Source organism: Vidua macroura, chromosome 7 (assembly GCF_024509145.1).
Source record: "Vidua macroura isolate BioBank_ID:100142 chromosome 7, ASM2450914v1, whole genome shotgun sequence".
Lineage (NCBI taxonomy): Eukaryota > Metazoa > Chordata > Aves > Passeriformes > Viduidae > Vidua > Vidua macroura.
Window position 1 is genome coordinate 14,067,021 of NC_071577.1, and position 21,566 is coordinate 14,088,586.

The window sequence follows — 21,566 nt, forward strand, 5'->3', positions numbered from 1 at the left end:
TGGGAGACCCTGCTGTGGAGAGCAACAGCACTGACAGTGCTGCCACTGGGCAGCTTCTCTGTGGGCTCCTGTCTCACACCACAGTGCAGGAAGTTCTGCTGAGGTAAAAGGCTTCTTTCCTTGCTAGGGGCTTCTCTGCTCCCTTGTATATATACATGTGTGTATATATAGTCTTAGCTCTTAAACTTCTAGAGAGTTTTACATTAAAATGCCCAGTTATTATGATGCACTCAAGCAGATAACAGCATTCAAAATGACCCTCAGTTCTTTGAATTTCATTGAGGTTTTTAACTTTTTAACTACCTGTCACAAAAAAATATTAGGAAGGGAAAAATCCCCTCTTTTAAAGTTAAAGCAAGGCCAGTGTCAACACTGCTGTTAGACAGTGCTGTTAGACACCTCTGTCCCATACCTGTCTAGCTTGACTTTAGCTCATTGATTGCTCCTGAGGGCAAGGCCTGTGTTTTCTTCATCTGCATGTATTTCTGGTGCTCAACAGAATGAATCTTCTGCAGTGAAATTATGCTGAAACCTCCAAAGCTAATGAACTTCATGTTTCTAAAAACTAACGATTGAAGTCTACATTTTAGTAATGTCCTCTGCAACTCTTTCTTGTTTAAAAGCATCTAAAACCATTTTCTGTTTCTTTCTTCTGCCACAGAATGATCAGACACATGGGAAGAGGTCATCAAAATAGAGTATTTAGGTTCTTAATCCATGTGATATACTGGTCTACAAATTAGGTAGAATAAGAAGTTCCTGGTCCTCTACCTCTTGCTGTTTCTTCCCAGGCTATGTTGCAGCTCCCTGCCTCCACAGTTGTGACAGAATAAAATAGTTCATAGGCCATGATGCAAATCGAGCACAGAATGATCTAGGCAAAAAGTAACCTTTTTTTAAATCCCCTTGAGTTATTTTTTCACAATGAAGTGGTACTAGAAGATGAAAGTGTCTTTCTCTTTTGGGATAATACAGTTTCTCTACACAATTCTTAGCTTGCCACAGTACCAAACTATAAAAAATTCCACAGACTTATTTGAAACTGTTCTTATGTCTAGAGAGTAGGAGGGACAGGTAGGCCATCAGAAAATGCCAGCCACACAGTCAGTGAGAGCCTTCTTTGGGTAAGGACTCTAGAGCTAGATTCTCAATGGCTGACTCCAACAGCTGGTTCCACCCAAACCTGCTACATATTGAACAATATTCCCTTAAAATGATAAAAAAATTGTAAAGCTTCAGCTCCTTGGGACCCCAGTAGTGATGGCTGTCATGGTACAAACTTAAAACCAGAGAATTACTTGTCTGACTCCAGTGCCAGGCAGGTGTCCTGAAATTTTACCAGGTGATTTCCTGTAATCAGATGTGCTCTCACATAGATGGACATTTCACTAACAGCCCCTGTGCTGTGACCAGGGCCAGTTTCCCCCTCCCAGGCACTTCAGAAGGGAGCCATGGGCTGTATGGGCAGACAGGGCTGCTCTTCCCTAAACAGTCTCAGGCCACATGTGAGAAAGAACATGGTTTTGAGGTAAGATGAATAAAACCCAATTCCCCAGAGTATGAAGGGGGAGGGAGGTGGCTCTATATAAACACTAAAACAAGGTCTCCTGCAGTTCAGGGAAAGGTGAAGCCACATCAGAGCCAAAGGACAGAGAACTGTTGGTCAGATGTGAACCAAACCCAAGCAGAGGAAGAGGGCTCCACTTCCCCTTAAGAAAGCTGAAGGCAAGACAGCCTGTTGAGAACTGGGTTGGTTTCTAGAAGCATGCAGAACAGCATTAGAACAAGCTCTCTTTGCCTAGCAATGTTCAGGACACAAAAATACAGTAGAATATATTCATTGTATCTGCACTGATAAAGTTCATGGACTGTACAGAGTGGGCAATCTGTTTTGACCATCCCCTAAATCCTGCATGTCCTAGGAAATATAGCTCTAGCAGAAAAGTCTGAGGCCACTGACAGGAAAATAAAGAGAAATGCTGTTTTCTGAAAGTGATAATAAAAATTCAAGAGTTTTACAGGCACTGAATTTTGTCATAGTAAAGGCCAAGAAGCCTTGTAAAATGAAAATTAGTAGCTTAGCTGTGCACTGTGTGGCACTTGCTGAAATAAGGACTCCAGTTATTTGTGTGGGGGAAGGGAAGCCACAGTTACTCTATTTCCCTGCTGTGTTTGCTTAAAAAGTCGAGGGCATGTGATGAGTTGATCCTTTCCTATTTAATGACTCCGAATTTCCCATTTCTCTAACACTGTAACCAGCCTTCTTTCAGGGGCAGTCCTTTTCCAGCTCAGGTATTTGCCAATTTGCTCTCCCGAGGTGAGCAGTGAAGGGCCCCTGATCTGCTGGAGGAATACAGAGCTGTACAGATGTTTTTGCAGCCATTACAGGGACAACAGGGTGTAAGCTTCAGCTAGGTCTGTTGCTCTCTACTGCCCAAAGATAGAGCACTGGGAGGGGAATGCATGGACACTATACTGAGCCTTTTCTTGTGAAGCAAGGAGAATATGGAACACTAATAAGAGGAAGTGGAAGGGGATGAGGAGGGAATATTTCCTGAGCTGATACGGAGGGAAATAGATGGAGATGGGAAAACAGTGTGCAAAGAGCTGGAAAGTGCTAAAAACCGCAGCAAGAAGTTCTGAAGCATATATCAACCTGTTTTACTCCAGAGTGACCCAAAGACAACCCAGGTTAACACCAGGATACAAACACTTATGTGTAGACCCAGAAAGGGCAGATGAGCCCTTTCTGGCAGGTGTGTGATAGAGATGACAAGGATGATGTGCTGCCATAAAGACAGAGAGGTATCACAGGCATCAGGGCACGTGCTGCTTTCATTCCCAAATACATCTCTTAAATTTTGTTGCAGAGCTATACAGACACTTTAAATGTAGCCAGGAAAGATGCACCCATTTAGAAAGATCTCTGATTCTCTTCTCTGAAGAATACACACCACTGCGGTCTCAGTAATCTGGTTTTAGCTTGGGACCCTTAGGTTCACCTCTTCACAAATGCCAGAGGGGCTTTTCAGCATAGTGCAAGAAACCTTAAATTACCAAATGGCAAAACACTACGAGCTTTGTAATGAGTTCCCATACAACAGCAGAGAAACATCATATTCTTGTGGCTCATCTGCAGACATCTGCAATCCTTTTGCTGTGACCCTGTGCAGGTAGCAAGAAAGTGCCCATGTACAGAAGCTGCGCCACAACAAAGCCCCTGGCTCCAGAACTGATCCTCCAGGGCCCACTGTGACTTGGGCCAGGCAGAGAGCTGCAGCACAGCAACTGGGCAAGGCTGGAGGGCCCCAGAGAACAGGGAGGCTTTCAGAACACACAGGAGAGAGGCTAAGGGAGGCAAGACAAACCATGAATTACGGTAATACATCTTGAAGGCAGTGGCCCAAAGCAGTTATCAATAAAGCTACTGAGGATAAATGGGATTTGAGTGTAATCTGCAACACTGAGGCAAGGCTAAGCTAGCATCCTGGTTCTGCACACCAGGGGTGTGTGGAGACTGATGGGATCAGCTCATGCAGAAACAACTACTTTCTAATTCTTCTCTTTTTAGGAGTGAATTTTTCTGCTCTCTGAAACTGTAGGTAAATTCCCATCGGCAACAACAATATCAACAATTAACACTGTAACACATTCAAATCCCTGGATCTTATTGTGCTAAACACAACTCTGCCTCTTCAGCATGTGGGTGGCTCAGTAGACTTGGCATAAACAATTGGCATTGGTGGGGTGTCACAGTAGGGCATCTTGTTACTGCTCATCAAATATCAGCAGCTTCTACTGTGTGCCACAGAAACAGGCAGGAAAGTGTCTCATCTCATCCAATTCTTGTGTGTGAATGTATCAGCATTTTTCTGAGATGCAGTTAGTTGGGTTCTAGTAAAAAACTGTCACTCCACCTTTGAATAGATGATAGTAACATTTCACCTATCCCCAAAGAAAGAGACACTTGCCAGAGATTAAATCATAAACCCTGTCACCCTCTGCCAGTTTTAAAGCGCATGAAGTAAAAAACCCTGTATATCTCTGGCAGTAAACAGCATGGCAATTAGTGCAGAAAACTCTCCCTGAAATACTTCTTGTAAATTAAATGCCTGGGACCTTGCCTCAGTCTAAAAAGCATGACAGAAATAGACAAGAAGGACCAAAGGCTTTCCAGTGACTCTTTCCTAATCTCTCCACACAGCCCTTTTCCTACGGGGAGTGGGAAGAAGAGCACTGAGTCCCTGCCATGGAAACCTTTTGCAGTGCTCTGTGCCCCAAGCAGAGGAGAAGAAGCCTCCTGTGAGCTACCAAGGGACCAAGACTGCTTTGATTTTGCTGAGGCAGATGTACTACCTCAATAGCTCCCACACATGCTACAGGGGCTGCACTGATTTTCCATGAATCAGGTAAATCAACACCACCAAGAGCTTAGTCCATTGCTCCCTTCTGCCCCTGGTTCTGACAGCCCAGCACAGGCACAGCTCATTTTGTTTCCACTTACAGTGCATATGGAGTGTTGGATGGTATCTAGATCCTATTTCCTCTGGTTTTCTTCTTTTCAGTGAGTGATCTTATCTTTTTCTGGCTTTTATTTTTTTAAAATTTTATTTAAATCAGCCTGAACCCATGGTAGGCTTCTGTTCTTAACACTGAATAACCACTGGGTGTTTTTCCATGTTGCTTTGACATGAGCTACTGCATTTTGGTGGATGACTTCTTCTACCCTTATTTCTAAATCTCAATACATCTGTCAGCTGCTGAACATACTCTATATGCTTAATGGCTTCAGAGTGAGACAGAAGAGAAATTTCTAAATATAGATTTAGAAGCCACCTGGAAAAATGAGTAGCTATTTTACAAACCAGTTTGAGTTTCTGTAAGTCCACAGACTTCCTTCACACTCAAAAATATGCCAAAAAAAAAAAAAAAAAAAAAAAAAAAAAAAAAGAATTAGCAGTTGTGATCGCACTTATGAAGCAAATTCCAGAAGCTGGACACAGGCTTGCTGTGTTGAAGTAGAGCATGCACCCTTTGAGGGTTCTTTATGTTATTTATAACAATTGTCTTTAACACTGCAACAAATTTCAGCTCATAAAATGTGTAGTTCCTGCCCAACAGCTGGGCAGAATGAGCAGAAAAGCCTTCCTACAGTGTATGTCATGCAAATGAAGCAATTGAGCACTTTGAAAACCAGAAAAATACATCAGCAACTTGGGGTGTCCTGCCAATGCCACTGTCACATGGCATCTTAAACCCTTTGCCTTCAGATACAGTACCTGAGGCCCAGCCCTGGGGTGCTGAAGGAGATGAGAAAATAATCAGCAAGGCAAGGCTGGCTCCCAAACCTACCTCTGAGTGATTCTCAAGAAGGTAAGGATCAATTAGATGGATGCTGTAGAGATCTGCTGCAGACAGCAAGGGAGAAGGCTACAAGATTACAAGACTAGTCTCAGTGGTAAAGTGCTCATCAGTTAGAATGGTTTCCCCTCTCTTCTCATCTGCTACTCCCTACTTTTTTTCCTGCTCCTGTTGCCCAGCTCACCCTTTCACAACTAGCCATAGCCCCTAGGCTACCTGCCAGCAGGCTATTCTCAATCACAAGGAGGTAAAGAGAAGGCACAAAGCCAGCCAGTCAGAGGCATATTAACCAAGCCTCACAGGCAGCAAGTCCCTTTCTGCCCCCCCTGAGTCCATTCAAGACATGGATTCTTGCTATGCAGAGAAAGACCTTCGGTATTTCAAAGCAGAAAAGGCATCTGTGCTTTCTTTTGTCTGGGGATTTAAGCACCAGTTACATGTTTGTCCCAAAAAATTTAGCCAACAAGAGCTTTAGTGAACAAAGAAACACAAGCCAACCTGGATTGGAATGAGGCTGGAAGGAAAGCAGATCGGGTTTCCACGGCAGTTATGTAGGAAGCCATCATTAGATGCTGCAAAATGCTCTCAGAATTTCATGTTGGAACTGAACTCAATATAATCAATGCCAACTGTTCCATCAGTTTCAATAAGGTGCTTGTCGGGCCCTTTGAAAGCAAACCATAAATTGGCACTAGTTTTCCCTTCCTGAAAGCAGCTGATGCTCTTTTTCCCTTCAAATAACACAGGTTCTCATTTTCTGATGGATGTTGGGCTGATAGCAGAGTCCTGATGGTAACTGGTCAGTTGGAAAACCTAACAAGAGACAAAACAAGAAAACCTGGCTTTCCACACTGATTACTCCCAAGTGAGCTGCTGAGTCTCAGGGTTTCCAGCAGCTTACCTGATGCTCAGCTTTCAGGAAGATACAGTGGGTTCAATTTGCTCTGTCATGCTACAGTGAAGATGAGAGGGGTGGTATCAGCAAAGTAACCAACCAAAACCAGTTGGTTTTGAGCATCCTTTCCTTAGGCTATCCTGTCTTTGTTGTCATGGAGTGGTCCTGGTTCTTGCTAAGTAAAGCAGGCTGCCTGGATGGTGCAGAGCTTCCAAGCCCTACACTCTGTTTGGTTTGCCTGCCAAGATAAATGCCTGGTAGCAGAATCTGGGTTCAAACTGATGTGTATCCAATGTGATTGGGGCTGAGAGGCTGGAGAAGAACAGTATAGGTGCACCAAGTCACCCAGGACACAGAGAGGTAAAAGCAACGTTTTTTGCTTGAACTATAGAAGCACAGGAACAGATGCTCAGTCATATTCCAGTTCCCCTGTGGCACACAGAGCTGGAAATGTAGCCAGATCTCCCCTCCTAGAGCAGAAATCTTTATGATTCTGTAAGAATCTTTACAATTTCTGTAAGAAATCTTTAGGAGCAGCAGTGGCTCTAATACAGTGTTTGATGCAGGCAAGATGTGCTGTGGGGCTGTGGAGAAAGGATACCTGTGGTAGAAGAAATCACCTGATTCACCTCTGTAAAATCCAACCACTCTAGACTTTTCAGAACACATTTTTGGACCTGGCTGTGATAAGGAGTGGTTTATAGAGTCATCCTGAGACTGTCAAATGACAGTAGGATGTAGCAAAATGCTGCAAACAGAAGCTCTGCCTGTGAAATCACTGTTTCCAATTAGGTTGAGGTCCTTCCCCAGGGCATTCTCCCTGTGATTTTCATAACAACTTTTGTGACTGCCTTTTCACCAAAACTTAGGGATTTAGGCACCTGTTTTATTACAGATGCCTTAATTTCTATGACTTTGGAAGATCTCAACCACCCTTGCAGTTCATACAGCACTGAAAAGCACAAATTATACAGACAACTTAGTTACAGATACAAATGATATTTAATGCTTTAGCCAGGCAGACTAGGCAGTCTAGGTTAGAAAGACCCCTGGAGAAGACCCTCACACCTATTTACATCCATTCTGCATAGGTAAAAAGGCCTTTGAACTTTATGAAGGAGCTATTTCCTCTCAGAAGGCTCTGAGTCTTACATTCACAATGGTTGTTTACCTAACACTGCTCACTGGTTTGGTCAGAAGGCTGCATGAAATAGATCAGCCTTCAAGCCAAGGCATTCCATAAGGTCAGAGTAGTCACAGGGATTTAATAATATAATTAAAAGCTAGTTTGCTTTTCAAAGCAGTTTTACCACTACTACTCCTAGTTTAGATGCCACTAACTCTTGTTTCTTAACATAAACAGGCCTTAAAATCCTTGTCCTAAAAAGCTTTCTGCTGGTCCTGGGCTCTTTGCTTCCACAGGGTGTATGTCTGCTGCTGAACCTTGTGCCAGGGGAGGAGAACTAAGAGCAGGCTTATCAGAGTGCCAAGTGTCACAGCCAGAGAAGAAGCTGGTCACTGATAGGGATGAAGCAAGTTGGATGGGAGCTGTCAGGGCCCAGCTGCTGTGCCAGCTGCTGAACAAACCCTCTTCACTTCCCTTTGCTGGGCTGCCTCCCACACACTGTGCTGACAAGGGCTGCATTGCCACATCCAACACTTCATTTTGTGCTTTGAAAGTCCAGAGTAATTGAGTGACAAAGTCATTCTGCCTTGCATCTCAGCAAAGGGTTTTACTCTAAGGACCCTTTAATCTTCTGACCTTCTCCTCTTTGCCCTTCCTGAAGCCTGGCTAGCCCAAAGCCCAAAAGGGCACATGAAGGGGCAACTGAACCTTTACAAAAGTACATCCTGTGCTCTCCTAGCCTGAGCTCTGCCAGTGAAGCTGGTGCCTGGGGCAAGCATATGGCTGGGAACCACCAGAATATCCAGGCTTCCTGAGAAGAACCCACCCCCTCCACAAATACAAGATGGCAAGAGCCATCCAGTTCACAGCACTCCCATCAAAGCACAAACTCTTCTCATGCTCCACAAGCAGCTCTGGATTACAACCACTTCAACCAATGCTGTTTCCAAAGGCAAAAAATTTAGGATCTTACAAAAACACTGCAAACACATGACCTGGCAAGGTCCCTACCCTTCCCTGCTTCCATATTGGACACAACATTAGACAAGCTTAGAACAAAAAGGATAGTTGTTCCAGGAAACACATAACTCAGGCTGTCCATACTGATGAGCGTTACATGAGTCACTTGTCCAGCTTCTCAGTTCTGATGAGGCAATTTCTTAGAAGCGTTAAGAGTAATAAAAGTTTAAAAATAATTAAAAATACAGAACCATCACAAAAAATTAGGGGAATGTAGTATGGTCCTTAGGTATACAGCTCCCTGAATTTACTATTAATACCAATCTTGCTAGAACAGTAGACCAATCCCTCTTATACTGCTTTGATTTCACAAACTTTATCATTCACATCACCTCCACAGAACTCTCCCTGCAGTCTTGCCATCTCTTTTGACATAAGCTCTCATGGAAGGGAGAGAAAAAGTAGAATTTTGCAACCATCATAATTCCCAGTGATAGATGCCCAAATGTTTTTTCCTTAGAAGTCATGTGTTTTCCTTCCTAATCTGCCCAAGTATCCTCTCCTTTCTCTCATGTCTCTTCCTGTGCTCAATACAAAAAGCAAGTGCTCTTTTACTGTTACAACCTGGGTCCTAAAAGGCGAGGCTGGACTAGCCCAGCCTCAGCTATTAGACGCAATTATGACACCAACATAAACCCCAAAAGTGCCTGCATTTAATGGAAGACATTATAGATTTTACCTTTGCAAATCTCTATGAAGAAAAGCATGGGATAAATGTAAGTATAAATTGAAATATAACTTTATATTTATGCCTTATGCAGCACTATATTACTTGCCTAATAGGTATGTTTACATAATACATATTGAATATCATACAATCATAAATATTAGAGATAGAGCCAACTAATGTATAAAAATTGCTTTTCTCTTGCAAGGAAACAAATTATTATCAGGTGAAATGCAAGGGTTCTTACTAGTTTATATCCTTCTGGAATGTGGATTTTAGTCTAAAAAGTGATGGCAGGATCTGTTCTGAGGGTGTAAGGCTACTTTGCTCCTCATACTTTATTCTGTGTAAGCATCCAAAAGGAAACCATCTGGTCTGAAAGATGGCTATGCTATCAATTATCTGTGAGGATGTATTTTCAAGGGAAATTATATCCTTTTAAGGTTTGGCTAGTTTGTTTAGACAACTTTACCAGTGGAGAATGTGCTTTTAGGTGCCTTAAGTGTGTAAAATTTCAAGTCTGAATATTTGTGAAATAACAAAGTTTAAAAGGTCAAACAGGAAACTGAAAGGCAAGCTGGCTGTAGTCTGTACTATCAATGGTGTACATTGTTCTGCCAGAAATCACTAACTGGGAGGTATTCAAACCCCTAGATAAGTATAGAAAGAATGCCACAGAGAAAGACGTGTCCCCTGTTAAGTTCCTGAAGTGCAGAAGCCCAGAGGGTAGATGGGGAGACTAACAAAGGAAAAGTAGAAATAAGGATTCTGCTCCTACATGCACTGCTGGGAACTGCTCAAGGAGTTCAAGTGCCAGTACAACCTCTGGGTGCAGTAGCCCAGAGACAGTCCTCCCGAAAACATGGCCAACCTTGGTTCCTTGGCTCCAGCATCCACAGTCACAGGTCAATGATGTCAGGAAAAAGAGTATTGCATCCTCAATATTGACTGCTGATGTCTCATCTCTCCTATCTTCTTTTGAAAGACTGAGAAGCTGAGGGCCTCAGCACAAGCACAGCTGGCTCAGCTGGGCCAGGTAACAGAAAAACTGAAAGTTTGATATCAAGAGTCAACTTTGCATATTCTCCAGGGCACTATATCTGCCTGTTGGAAATTCCCCATTAATCTCAGTATACCACAGGTGAATATAGTGGTGACTATCTGCATTTCTTAGTATAATAAATAAGGCCTCTTGGCCTGAAGGTAGAAGGACAAGTGTTCAGCTGAAATGAAATAACCAGTTCTTGAGATGTGCTTCTGATCTCTCACAGCTTCTGCCAGATAAAGTCCATTTCTCAGTTTGCATTTGAATCTCCCATTTAATATTTAACTACTTGATTTTATATTGCTATAAAACAATGATGTTGAAGTAGTTGACTGAATAGACAGTTGTGGCATTCTTTTCAAATATGTAGAATAATTTTTTTCAAACTTTTAGTAATTCTGATCTCTTTTTTGGTTGTTTGGTTTGTGGGGGTTTTTGTCATCATGCAGTACAGTCTTCAAAACACTGTTAGCCAAATATTTCTACTGAAATAAACAACCTGGTTTTTAGCAAGTACCTGCATTTTCACACTCTACACATCTATGGCACTCCATGAAAACTAACTGACACTACGGCCATCTTGTTCAACACCAACTGGGATTAGTCAGCTGTAGCTCTGCTCCTCCAAAGAAGAGTGAAAATGAAGAGTAAATACCAGTTTTGAGCACTTAATAGAGACAGGAAATTATTAACTACCTCTAATTAGTGATACATGTTTATACCTGGAGCTACTAGCTACAGCTGCTTCTCATTCTTTTGTCCTGGAAGAATTGTACTGCTGCCATCACCTCGGAACACTCCTGAGCAGGAGAACTGCAGCTTGATAAACCCTTTTAAACTGCCTGATATCTACTGGGAGTTTTGGTTGAGACCTTGCTGCAGCAAATACACATCTCTGGGTACTAACGTCAACCATTCACTCCACCAGGATTTGCAAGCACAAGGTTCAGGTTCTACCTGAAGATCTCTTCCTCTGAACACAGTCACTTACTTATCTCAGAATTATTCCCAGAATATGGAAGTACATGTGGTTTTAGGGGTCTGGACCAAAACCACTGCAGCCATCTAACTTAAGATGCTGATCTAACATGAATTTACTCTTCAAGCCTAAATTGTTCAAAGACTTGCAGAGGTTTATCTTTGTGTGAGCAACTTTATGCTGGATCAGGTACCTTTGGTTCATGCCACTCTTCCTTTACATGAATAAGACATCATATTTCCAGAATAAATCAGGGAAACATATATCACCAGTTCATTTGGGTGGCATGGCTTATTTGGATCAAACATGTACTCTAACCTATGGAGTGACCAAACCACCAGCAGTAAAACCCACCATACTCCCACCTTCCAACCTAGTAATGTCCTAAGACATTGTTTCCAAAGACTGAGGTGATTATTTTCCATGCTCACTCAGAGCCTGTCCTGTGAGTTTTACTGCCATTCCACCATGGATTTTATGCCATAAGCTATTGCTACCAGCAGCCATCAAACACAGGTCTGTCTGGGTGATCAGCTTGAATGTGTTCCATCCCTTGCCTCAAATCTCCATTTGTTAACTGTGTGCAACATCTCTCAAGTCTTCAACTCTCAAGTCTTCAACTTTCAACTCTCAAGTTTTCATCTCTCAACTCTTCAACCAGTATATCAGATCTGGAGTGTACAGGCCCCAGCACTGACCTTCACAACTTGATGAGATGCAGCATGCACAGTAGGCAGGAGCTACAGTACTTTACTCCTGGTCTGACACCAGCTCATAAGATCACCTTGGGAAAGCCATGCCACCCCTCTCGCCTGAGTTTTCCCAGCTGTTAGATATGGATAATAATGTTCTTTGAAGTCTGTCCAAATCCTTTGATAAAGGACAAAGATTTTAAAACATTATTCTTGACTGTACAGTCTTCAGGATATGAATTGCATCTTTGGCATGGGAAATCCTCTAACATACCACAAGTGCTAACACTGCCCCAAAGAGAAAACAACAAACTCTGCACTGGCTTATCACTACAGGCACTGGAAAAATACACGTTGGTTGCTGATACACTCTTGGATTTTGGCAAGTCTATGTGTTATTTCTGAACACAATCGCAAATTGCTTTGAGTTCAAAGAACTGTTCAGTGCTGCTCAGGGTTATCTAGGAGGCAAGTCAACCTCCAGCTGTATCACCCTGTGTCTTTGGGAATATTCCTCTGGCTTGAACTGAAGCTGAGTGGATTGTGAAGACATACAGCTGGGTTTCTGGGCATCCTCTTGTACTATATATGCTCCAGTCAATGTATTTTACTTACCAAGAGAGTTTTAATTTTCTTATTTAGAAGAATGAATTGTGGTAATGGGTGTCTACATTGGCAATGTGCAATCTTTTTGTTTGTCTGTTTTCTTCCCTTTGCTGAAAGGTCATATAATATTTGTACTAAGCAGTAATGACCAAAGGAGCATACACAGCTCTAATTCAGAACAGAGAGGGTCCTTCTTATGTCACTGCTGTCAACTTAGGACAAAAACTGCGATGAATAGGAAAAAATAAATAAATCTTTTGTTTTCAAAGCTAAATAGCCAAAAATGCAGCTAGAAAAGTTCCATAAAGGTTTAGCTTTCAGCAACACATAGCGGAAACAAAGCTCATTCCTTCTCTTGCTGTGCCCCCTGACCTCAGAGTTTTATATGTCACTGCCTAGAAGGCCTCTAGTCACGGCAGCCTCTGTGCATGGCTTTCCCAGGACTTTAAGGGTTTTCCTTGGGGGATGCTTGAGTGGGGGAAAAAAGGGTTTTAGCACCAGCCTTCGATTTAAAATAGCAGGGGGAGTTTACTGATTAATATTCATGAGAAGGGAACAGTCTGCTTTTTGTTACTGCAGTCGTTTCCCATGCAAGGTGGGTTGAGAGGGAGGAATACATTAAGGAACATATCCTACTGTCACAAGTACCACCACCTTTAGAGATACAGAAAATCAGGAGTCTGAGCAGAGCTCAGATGGTAAATATTTAACAGGGAAAGGACTTGCCTCCTCTTTCTGTCTGTATATATTAAACTCATTCTTTCATTTTAACAAGGGAACTGTGTTTTCCTGCTCTCTCAACCCCCACCCCAGCCCCTCACTTAAATTCTGGGACTAAGTGGATAGTTCACAACATGCTATAAATCCCCTCCACCAGTAACCCTACTGAATGTATTTCCTTGTTTGATTGTTTTCTAAAGTCATCGCTAGTCCTTCTCCAGTGGGAGATGTTCATTCTATTCACCGAGGTACAAGGAAGAGCAGGACTTATACCCTTGCACTTATACCAGAAAATTTCTGGAATAAGCCAGCTGAAACCCATGATTCTCACACTCATCTAAAACTGGCATATGAAAAAAGGACAAATGAAGCAAAGTTTTTCAAACACGGGTGCTAATTTGTGGTGCCTCTGAATTGTGGGCATTCAGCTCAAAATGCTGCTTTTCGTGTGCCAAAGCACAGAGCATGGTCTTCGCCTTGACATCCTCAGTTCTTCTGCTGTCAACTCCATCAGCATCTGGGTTCAGGCATCCCAGAACCAAGAATGATTTCTGAAAAGTACAGTGAAGGGTTCAAAGACTCTTCTGTGAGGATAAGCAAAGACTTCTTCTTTTATGTGCAATCACAGGAAAAATACACCAGCTCATTTGGCAAAGTCTGCTATTATTTAATAACTCCTTAGAGATGGGAGATTGTGCTACACCTCCAGTTCTAACATCAAAAGTGGATTTGCACAGGAGTTGACAAACCTCTTTGACAAGAAATTTGTATCTGTGCTCGTGACCCTATAATAGCAAGGAAGTAGCAAAGTAGCTGAGCATTACCATTTGACATTTTCTCTTGCACTGAGTGAAACAAACTGTCCTGGCACAGCCACACTTCTGCTGATGCAAGCAGCACCAGACTGAGCACCAGAGCAGCAAACATGGGAATTCCTGGGACCTTGCAGACAAGAATGAACCCTGTGAGCTCATACACTTGAAAATGAGCTGATCATGAACAGACTATGGCAGTGCACAACTTAAATAACGTCTGGTTAACAAGACAGCATCATCGCCCTGACTGTAACCTTCTCTTCTTACCTCCACAGAACAAAAGAGCATTAGTGGATCAAAATGGCAATGCATGTGGCCTCTCTCACGGAGGGCAGCAAGGGCTGCACTCTGAGAGCCAGGTTAGCTCTGCCACCAGCTGCTGGCAGGGTCTGGTGTTAAGGTGGGATTCAGATGAACTGTGATCCCAGATCAACCTCACTGTTTTGACAGATGTCCTTAGACTAAGTGCAGTTAAATGGATCAGTACAGTCAATTTCACCTGGGGGAAGGATGGGGTAATGAAGAAGAGAAGAGTAGAGAGAAACTACCAGTTTCACCACAACAGCTGTCCTTGTCCCAAAGGCCCTGTCCCAGTACAATATCCCTCTATTTCTTCAGCATCCAGCTAGAAAATTTTGCCAGTGGAAACATGTCAGCTTTGCAATTTTGTGAAGATAAAACCATGGGATAGCTGTACAAATAGAAGTAGTTTTGCCTGTACAGTATCTCTTCCCTGGGAACTAAAACATTTCACATTGGCAAAGGATATCTACTGTCTTGAGTAGCAAAACTTCAGTAACACAGATAAAGCAGATAATGAGGCCCAGAGTTTCTCACTGAAGCCAGAGAAGTGAGGTTAAGATTTGGTTTAAGAGTGGCATGACGCATGAGAAGACATTGCATGGAGATGGAAATTTGATAACAGCCAAGAGGAGTTATTATCACCATGACAGTCAAGGCTAAGAAGAAAGGAACTTTCTGAACATTGCTGGGGAAAGGAGGGTCTCCCTGACCTTGGCTGCAGCGCGCTTGCAGCCCAAGCAGCGCACGCCTCGCTGGAGCTCTTGCTTTGAAGAACTGTGCCTGACTTCAAGGTGATTGTGAATGCAGAGCATGACCCATTTTAAACAGGTAGGCCAAGAAAACCTCCATCTCTCTGCCTTTAGGGACCTGTTTCAGAATACAGAGGACTTACCTTGAAAATGTTTTCCATACTGTTTGATGTTGTGGAACAGTCAGTGGGAATACTGACAGCATTAGATGCCTGGGTGGCTTATTGATTTGTTCTAGTTTTATTAAATCAGCTAAAGTTCATTCAGAAGTCTCCATTCCCCATATACAAATAGTTATTTTGAATGCTGCCTTGAGAGGAGTAAATGGGGGAAAAAAATAAGGGAACTTTAAAGTTGAAAAATTTATCTAAAGAAATCTGTGATGTGAAAATGGACTTCATAAAAAGTATATATTATTTATATCAACAGCATAGTCTTCTGGGTTCAATACCTCTAGCTACTTAAATTCTGCAAACAGCTGAGTTGGTGTGTGCATGATATTTCTAATAACAAGCGCATACAAATGTGTATGTCTGTGTTCAGAGGGAGAGACTCCTGAAGAGATTAAGAATGATTCCATCACAGAAATTTTCCTTTTGTCAACCAAGTAACTAAAGAAGAGCTTAGATCACTGCCCTATTTTTGTAAGAAAATTGAGAATTGCGTTTTCTTGGTAACCTATACCCATGAAGTAATGACAGACAAATTAAATGGCTGAGGTCACGCAAGACCAGTCCAGACTTTTCCCCTTCCCCCAACACTAAGATGAGAGCCCCAGGCAATTTCCAAGAAATTTTACAAATTGAAGTTGGAGCTGTGAAAATGGCCAATGCTCAGCAACTGAGAGAAGGACCCCAGGATTTCACAGGGACAGGGTGTGAATAGCTCAGGTCTGGCTGAAGGAGCACAGGGGAAAAAGAGGCACAGTGCTGGCGTTGTCAGAGCCCGAGTGCTCCTCCAGTGCAGGTGAGACAAAAGTATCCTACGTATCTCCTTGGATCGAATTCCAGATTTATCCATTCTGATGTAATCCACAGAAAACTTTCAAACGAATGACATCTGCCAGAACAGGTAAAAGACCTGAATTTGATCCGTCTCTTTGCTACTGTGCTGAAACAGAAATTAATTTCTAATGTTACTAACCCAAATGAGACTGTACTGTTGTTATGGTCTGATTGAGACATCAGGAGAGCTTTGGAGATTCTTTTTTCCTCAAAAAACCCCTTCTACACCACCTCTGGTTTCTAAGAAAAACACCACAGATTTAATCTGTTAGAACTATTCTTCTGTCAGAAAGTAGTGATATTAAAACAGCTTATTTCCCTTCAGCAGATAATTTAAAGGCACAAATATGCTAAAATTTATAATTCTTCCTGTCTAATTCTGGATATATTTTAAGATGCATTTGTGTTTGAACGAGATCTTTTAAAAAGATCATTAATTGAAGCTGTCTGGCCCTGTCATCCTGCCCTCCCATTCTCCACCCAATGAATCAGTAAATTGTAACAAGAGAATCTGGCTAAACAAGTTCCTAATTCAAACGCCATCTTATGGACAAAGAAGTCTTTGAAAATAGTATCCATCATCTGGCTCCTTGCGATGGAGCGGAAAGTTGTTTTTATACTGTTCACAGAATTCATCTCTCCCTTCAGCACCATCAAATGCTGAGTGTGGTGCAGTATGAGAGAGTGGAGTCCAGGGAGAGGAGAGGGAAGGGGGAGGCCTCTGTCAGAGGAGCCCAGGGCAAGCAATTTCCTGCCAATTAACACACAGCTAGTGATAATATTTCTCCCAAGAATAGAGTTTCAGATAAGGAGAAATTTTATACTGGTTGATTCCAGGTTACTGATAGAGCTTCCTTTCCTAAGGTCCAGTTGTCTTCTCTATGGAGTGACTGGCTCCAGTGCGAGCAGCCCGGGGTCTCGGAGCACGCACAGGCCAGGCTGGCTTTGATCACAGGAATGAGGTGATTGGCAGAAGAGTCCCTTTCCCAACAGGAGAGATTTCGACAGCAGCCTCTGAAGATGAGCACACAACTTGTCATGGCTGTTTTTGTGCGGGTGTCACTAAGCTGTAGCTCTCCCTGTGAGCCCCAACTGCATGCATAAGCAGAGTTGCAAAGTTCACTGTGCAGCACTACAAAACTAAATTAATTAATCTGTGTAAAATGATTCAGAGTCAAGCACTGTACTGTCCATGATGATAAACTAACCAAACAAAATACTCCTGACTAGTAATCTATAAAACTGAATTCAAATGTGATCATTAATGTTCTTATAAAGAAACCTACTCTTGGCAAGGTGGCAATTTTATATTTTCTTCTTTTCCTTTTCAGCTGTTGGAGTACCTGAGAGCAAAAAGAAATCAGAATTAAAGACATTTGTTCTAAGTATAAATGAGCAGGGCATTTTGTGTGAGGAGACCAGACCCTTTTCCTTTACTCTCCTGCATCTTGTAGCTTCTTTGAGGAGGCTGGTGGGAAGAGGTTAAAGGTTACCTAGAGCTGCCAGTGAGAGTGAAAAATGGTGGATAGTGCCCCTGTTCTTGACTGTGAGTTCCTTTATTTTCTTTTGTCATGGCAATACCTTCCCAGGAAGGCCTGAATGTTGCAAATTAGTGTACCAACTTATCTTTATAATTACCTCTTCAGGTGCAATACTGAGCCAGCTGCTTGCATGAACAAAAGAAACTGCTCAGTAGTGTCTGTGTATTGGTATCTGCCACAAACTTTTTTTTTAGGCTTATCAAGTATCTGGCTCATTATTAAACAAAAACACTAACAGAATTTTACCCCTTTTTCTGGGGAAGTAAAGATCTTTCCCTGAATACTTCAGCCTGATACAAATTATTCTAGGAAGAAATCTCAACTTATACCAGTATATCTGAAAGTGACACAATTAGGAGAATATCTGATAAAATCGAATATGTGAGCTGAGTTTGAAGAAGCAAAAATTGGGTGCCGCTACAAATGAGAGAGAGACGGGGCTTGGGGAAGGTGAATTCTGCCAGAGCTGTGTGAACAAGAGCTGTAGGTTTTATTTCCCACCACATGCTTCTTGGGCATAAAGGAAAACTCCCTCTGATGGGAAAATATTATGATTTTGGTGACCATGCATGAGAGAAGTCTCAGGAAAAACATTCAATTCTTGTGCCTGTTCAGAAAAGAAACCTTGGAAACTTGAAACAAATTCCCAGGAATGCTGTTGTCTGTTGTGCTCAGGCTGCCTCCAAGTACACAAGTCTTCCTGGGAAAGAGGGTGCTGCCATGGAAGACTCCTTCCAGGTGAAAAAAGCTGTGGTGTTCTGCAAGAACTGTCACCAACAAAGAATTGCAGAAACTCAAAGGACAAGACAAAGAGATAATAGACCATTGTTCAGCACTCTGTATGTAATCATAGGCACCACAACTTAAAGAGGATACTGAACCCATCCTGACAGATGGTGGTCCAGCCTCTAGCCAGGACAGGGAGATTAGGTTAACCCAAATAAGCCTGGCCTAAACAAGCTGGTAAATCAGGAGGGCACATGAACCAAGGCATGAGATGTGATTCAAATCATATTGTGGTGGAAAAATCTCTTACTGACTATCATCAAAGCCAACTGAATCTTATTAACAATATAAAACACACAGACAAAAATATATATATATTTACATGGGACTTGTGGCCAGACAAGATCCTTATCAAGCTATACTGAAGTATGCCGTGTGAGTTGCAGTGAGGTGAAAGAGCTCAGTGCAATGGACCAAAGGGGCTGTCTTGGGTGCATGACTAAGTAAAATCTGAATGGCTGGATATCTGGATCTAGCTAGAAATGTTGACTCCTTAAAAACTAGCCCTCAAGGGTTTTGTTTTGTTTTGTTTTGTTTTTTGTTTTTTTTTTTTTGTTTTTTTTTTTGGTTTTTTTTGTGAATCTGGCCAGTGTACAAATTGTCATTTTCAACACTGACTGGAAAATCCTGTCACTAAGGAACTATTGTCAGAAAAAAAAAAAAAACACAACCCAAAAAACTTGCAATGTTATGTCAAAACACACCAACCAACCAACCAACCAACCAACCAACCAACCAACCAACCAAAACAGCTTTTAGGTAACAGACAAATGGAAAAATCTTTTCCTGTATTTTATTTATACTCCAGTGTCTATGTTAGTATGGTGGTCTAGAGCAGGAAATGCAAATCCCCTGTGCATCCCCAGTTAGTAGGAACTGTTTTACTTTGCAGAGTAGTTTTGATGTGCACCAGCCCAATTGCTCATGGAGAATGCTAAGCCAGAGCTGGTTTAGATGCACAACTGGATAAGCTCCAGTCCATAATGGAAACCTGGGAGTCTGAGTCAATGCAGGGTTCTTTGGAAAGCTCAAAACACATCCTTGGTGGGAACATTTGGTTCAAGCAACCAGACTACCTCGTCCAAAGAAAAGCTCCCAAACTGCCAACAGGTCAGATGTAGGGCTTTTGGGACCAAGTAGCTTCAGTGTACTGATCCACCTGTGTTGCAGTAAATAACTTTAGACACAGCCTGACTGACTCAAAAGATGCCAAGTGTTTACTATTCCCTAATGAACAGTTCCAGAGCTGTGATTCCAGCTCACAGCAAATTACTATAGCCAAAGTATAATAAATAAATCAGTATTTATATGAAGTCATGAGGAAAAGTGCAGCAGATTAGATACGCATTAGAGATTAATTTCCAAACTATAGATTGAACAAAGAACTGATGTGATACAAAAGTTTTCAGTTAAACAAACCCATGAGGTTCTGGTCATACTATGAAAACAGATAATGCATTCTTATTGGCTTTTCATGTTTAGCCAATCCTGAATAAATTTATTAAAATTAGAGTTTTGCTGTGTATTTTGTGTTTGATTGATAGTGGAACACTATCATTTTGCCACGAAATGAGAAGGAAAAGGTGAAATTCAGAGTGATTTTAAAAGCTGATTTCAAAATCAGTTTGGAGAGGTCTTTGATGGGTTCTGGTGCTGTGGCACCTGAGGTAATTCAGAGAGCTGATCAGTTCATTCAAGTCCACACTCAAAATGGTTGTTTTTCCTCCCTCTCATAACTTAGAAAAATGTCACTTGTCAATGTCAGGCTTTACATGTAAAAAGTAAAACACTGCACCAGAGACAGAACTGTTCTTCTAGAAGGCAGAGAATTTTCTTCCAACTATTGCTATATAAATGGGATAATAAAGACATCCCAGAAAATTCAGTTAGCTTCAGTTATTATTTAATACAAAATACTGCAAATATTTCTTCAGCTATTATGTAGCTCTTCATCATACCCCTACTATTTTGTGTGTTTACACAGTTCAAGCGTATGTGTTCACACCACGTGAACAGATCTGATGCCCACACTGGAAATTTTCTTTCCTTTTTTGCATATCGGATTGTTCCAGTTGCTAAAAGCTACAGTCTGCTGAAGATGACCTATATTTACTGCATTATTATACTGTATATTGCTTTTAGAAGGCTGAGACATTGCATACTATAGCAGAGGTATGTACATGTTTATATTACAGATTTCAGCAGCTTATTTTCAGTAACAGAAGGCAATAGAATGGCAGCCAGGTTAGAGACCTGTTATAAACATGTTACCTGAAGAGTAAAAAACTAATACTCTTTCAGTCCCAGGGAGTTAGGGATGATCCTATTAAGCTACGTACACATTTACATGAGACTGTTTGTCTTGATACTAAATAGCCTCTTTCTCTTTGGTGCAGAAAAGCTGTATGTCCAGATGATTTCAACAAGAACAACAAGGGCTTTGCATGTCATGGACTCAGCCAGTGACCAGCAGTGTGAAGATGTAAAAATGGACTCTGGAGAACATAATGCAATTTTTACATAGCTGTCCCTACAAAATGTAAGGATGTCATTAAGGCAGGTAAATTCTTGATACCAATTTTACATAAAGAATTTGAATTTTGCTTTGTTCCAATTCCACATGCTTCTGTAAGAGGCTGGGCTCTAGCTAAGTACTTTGATTTTCTGATTGGAAGGCGATTTCCAATGAACTGATGGTCCTCCATCTTTTCCTTCCCACAGATATCTCTGCCCTTCTTACAAAGGGGAAAAGCTGAGAAACAAAAGGCCCTATTTCCATTGTCTTAAAGCAGCATGTTCATGATCTGAGAGTAGCCATCTGCAGGGATGAAAGGGAGGTTGAGTGAATGAATCACATACAGAACAAAGCCAGCCAAAACTCCACCAGAAAGTAATGTTTACACCTGAACAGAGCTGCACAGAGAGAGGAAGGAACACACTGAAGGCAGAATCTCTCTCCAGCTTGATCACTAATTAATTTAATACTTGGAATATGATTTTCTCTGTCCCAGGGAGACCTAAGGTGGTACATTCCTCAGAGCCATTGGAAGGGCCTGGGTCAGGGACCTATTTGGCAGCACTCTGGCAAGAAGGACAAGCTAGGGCACGCCAGCTCTCCCCACCCCAGCTCTGGGCAGCAGCCACAAAGCCAGGCCCTCCCCTTCTGAATGACCCACAGATATTCATTCAAGTTGCGTTTTCTGAAAGCCCCAGCTACAATCTGAATGTCAAATGTAGAAGAGTAGTGACTTCCAGAT